We start from the raw sequence: 3555 nt of genomic DNA, 5'->3' as shown, positions 1-3555 counted from the left end.
AATAGCCCACTATTCACCCAAACCCAATCCAACATAAACCCAATATAAACTCAATTTAATATATATAAACCCAAGTACCCAATCCAATCCAATCCAATCCAACCCAACCCAACTCAATCATAAAAATTACAAATAATTTAATAAATAAAAATAAAAATCTAAAACTAAAAGTCTAAAACTAAAACACAATAACACATGACAGAAATAAAATAATCCCTAACTAAGACCCTTACCTTCAAAATCCCTATTGAATCTCCCAAAATCTTTCTATTCTCACTGCCAGCCACCTTCATGAACAGTCCAGCATCTACCAGGTCACCATCACCGGTGAGTTAAGGTAGGCTTTTCCTCTCATGCTTGTAGTTGTTTTCAAGTTTGTAGGTATGCTTAAGAAGAACATATCTTCTGAGTTACTCTGTTATTGCCTAAAAAATGAAAGGGAGAGTTACCTAAGTGGAAGTGTGCCAGTGGGTGGTGGTTGTTGATGATGGATTATGGGGAGAGAGAAGGAGGGAATCCGATTGACAGTAGAAAATGAGATAGGATTTAGGGAGAAGAAAAAACAGTAAATGGATGAAAGACCGCTGGGTTTGGGAACTGTTGGTTTATGAGAGTGCTTGATTTCATTTTTTTTTTACTAGTCAAGGCTATTGTTTTTAGTTCGACAAGGTCATGCTCAAGGATTCTACTCCATTGCCTGCCCTTTTGCTTCTGTTTTGCATCTGGTGTTTGTTGAATTAAGTTTAATGCTATGATAGGTACTATTTAAGAGTTTTTGAAGTTTGGGTTTCTTGGGCCCCTTATTCATTGAGTATTTAAGGTTGGGTTCTTTGTTCCAAAGATACGTTTATATAGAGAACATCTACACTAAATGTTATTTTTTTGTTATTTTTGAAAGAATATTGTTTTAGAAAATCATTTTATTATTTTAAAAATAAAGTTTAATTCTTTTTTTCATACAATTTTCAACCTTTTCATATTATTAATATCAAGTTTTTCATATTTCACATAAAAATAATTCAAATAAAAATGTTTATTTTTTCAAATAAAATTAAATTGATGAAATGTATTAATAAAGGTCATGAATAGCAATAAAATATCGATAAAATGTTAAAAATGATAAATGTAAAATTTACAAGCAATGCATGAACATGAAATATAAATAAAGACAATGAACGATTACTTCTACTTCAAAAAAAGAAAAAAAAAGAAAGGTTCCTTAAAAAAATGAATGGTTAATGCAATGGATGAAAATTAAACGTTGATAGAAGAGTTATGGATCATTTACTTCTACACAAAAGCATTAGTCTTTTTTTTTTTTAATAAAAAATTGCTTATCATTAGGTATTATTATTTCAAAATTTTCTCGTTATGAAGTAAATTAATTTAGTTTATTATACTACACTATGATTTTTTTTTAAGTCCAACTTTTAAAGTTTGTCTAACTGATCCACTTGTGCGAATGATGAACCGGTCAACAAGAAGTTATTAGACATGGATAAAAGCAGTATGGTGACCAAAGACCCCATATCTATTATTCTTTGGTAGAATTAAAGGATCCTCTATGTTTATTTTAAAAAAAATGTAGTAGTATATGTTGAACTCAACATAAAAAAACAGTAATTTATTTCTCTAAAACTCAACATCAAAATATGTTTAATATTATAAATGTATTTTAATTTATTATATAATTTTTTTCTTGCAGAATGTCCACCGAACCAACATCTATTGAGGGTAGTGTTACACCTCCTACTTCGATAGATTTTGAAAATTTGGGAGTTGGAGCTTCAAGCTAAACAAATGGGACTACTAGGAAAAGAAAAGTCACTCCTTAAAGGTCAGAAGTTGCTATTGGTTATTAATAGTGAGGGTGCAAATAAGGCTAAATGTAATTATTGTCAAAAGGAATTTTGTTGTGATATGAAAAAAAATGGTACGGAGTCACTGAAATATCATATTGGTTCATGTAAGAAAAATCCTAGTAATGTTGTTGACATTAGTCAAGAGCAACTAGTTTTACCTTGAAAGGGAGTTGAAGGGGGGGAAGGGCATTTTTCAACTTGGAGATTTGATCAAGAAGCATGTTGGAAAGGATTAGCACAAATGATTGTGATTGATGAATTACCTTTCAAGTTTGCTGAAAATGAAGGCTTTAAGAAATTTATGTTTGTGGCATGTCCTAGGTTTCACATTCCTTCACAAACTACTATGACTAGGGATGTTTATCAATTGTATTTAGATGAAAGGGTCAAGATAAAACAACTTTTGAGAAGTTCTTGTTCTAGAGTTTGCTTAACTACTGACACATGGAATTCTTTGCAAAGAGTTAATTATTTGTGTATCACTACTCATTTTATTGATAACGATTGGAAATTGAATAAAAAGATTTTAAAATTTTGCCCAATTTCTAGTCATAAGGGTAAGTCCATTGGGATGGTGATTGAGAAATGCTTGTTGAATTGGGGGATTGATAAGTTGTTTACTGTCACTGTTGATAATGCAAGTTCAAATGATGTTGCTATTGGTTATTTGAGAAAGAAATTTAACCTTCGAGAGGGTTTAGTTCAAAATAGTAAATATCTTCATATGAGATGCATGACACACATTGTGAATTTGATTGTTTTTGAAGGCTTAAAGGAAATGAATAAATCTGTTGAACGTGTTATGGGGCTGTTAGATATGTGAGACAATCTCCAGCTAAATTACAAAAGTTTAAGGAGTGTGTTGTGGTGGAAAAGTTAGAGTGCAAGAAGATGTTGTGTCTTGATGTTTGTACTAGGTGAAGCTCGACCTACTTAATGTTAGACACTACTCAGAACTTTGAGAGAGCTTTTGAGAGATTTGAGGAGCAAGATACAAACTTTAAGGTTGAACTTGAAAGGGGAGAGGGTTGGCCTAATGTGGATGATTGGGCTAATGTTAGACACTTGAGGGATTTCTTGGAACACTTTTATGAAGTCATTTTGCATATATCTGACACTTCATATGTCATGCCCAATAATTTTTTTGACTAGCTTTCTGAAATTGATATTCTTTTATGATATGCTCAGTTAAATAGTAATGTTGATTTCAATGTTATGGCCATCAAGATGAAAGAGAAGTATGATAACTATTGGGGTGATGCTGATAAGATGAATTTGCTTATGTTTGTTGCTTGTGTTTTAGATCCTAAATAAAAACTAAAGTATCTTGCATTTGCACTTAGTGAAATGGTGCAAAAATTGAAGGAATCTTTGTATGAATAGTTTGATGAGTATAAACCTCCACTTCATAGTACTTGTAGCCAATCGAGTGTACCAACACATGTTTTTACATATGAAAAGGCAAATGTAAGTTTTTTTATAAAAAAACGTGAGTTGGAAAATGGTGGTGAGGATAAAACATATGAGTTGGATAAATATCTAGCTGAGGCTAATGAGGATTTTTTAAAGATTTTAATATTTTATTGTGGTGGAAAGTGAATAGCCTTAGATTTTCCACCCTTTCAAAAATGGCCAGAGATGTGTTAGCTATACCGGTTTCCACGGTTGCTTCAGAGTCTGCATTTAGCACCGG

At 31.7% G+C, this 3555-nt stretch overlaps 1 long non-coding RNA gene across 1 annotated transcript; it reads left to right on the top strand.

Annotated features, from left to right (window-relative positions):
- Positions 1 to 209: 209 nt before the first annotated feature.
- Positions 210 to 2486, top strand: LOC107903296 (uncharacterized). The gene is made up of 2 exons (XR_001685753.2): positions 210 to 337; positions 1706 to 2486. It is a non-coding gene; the product is annotated as an uncharacterized lncRNA (long non-coding RNA).
- Positions 2487 to 3555: the final 1069 nt, after the last annotated feature.

The sequence above is a fragment of the Gossypium hirsutum genome, chromosome D06, assembly GCF_007990345.1.
Source record: "Gossypium hirsutum isolate 1008001.06 chromosome D06, Gossypium_hirsutum_v2.1, whole genome shotgun sequence".
NCBI classification, from domain to species: Eukaryota; Viridiplantae; Streptophyta; class Magnoliopsida; order Malvales; family Malvaceae; genus Gossypium; species Gossypium hirsutum.
This window is presented reverse-complemented; position numbering and strand designations above follow the sequence as displayed.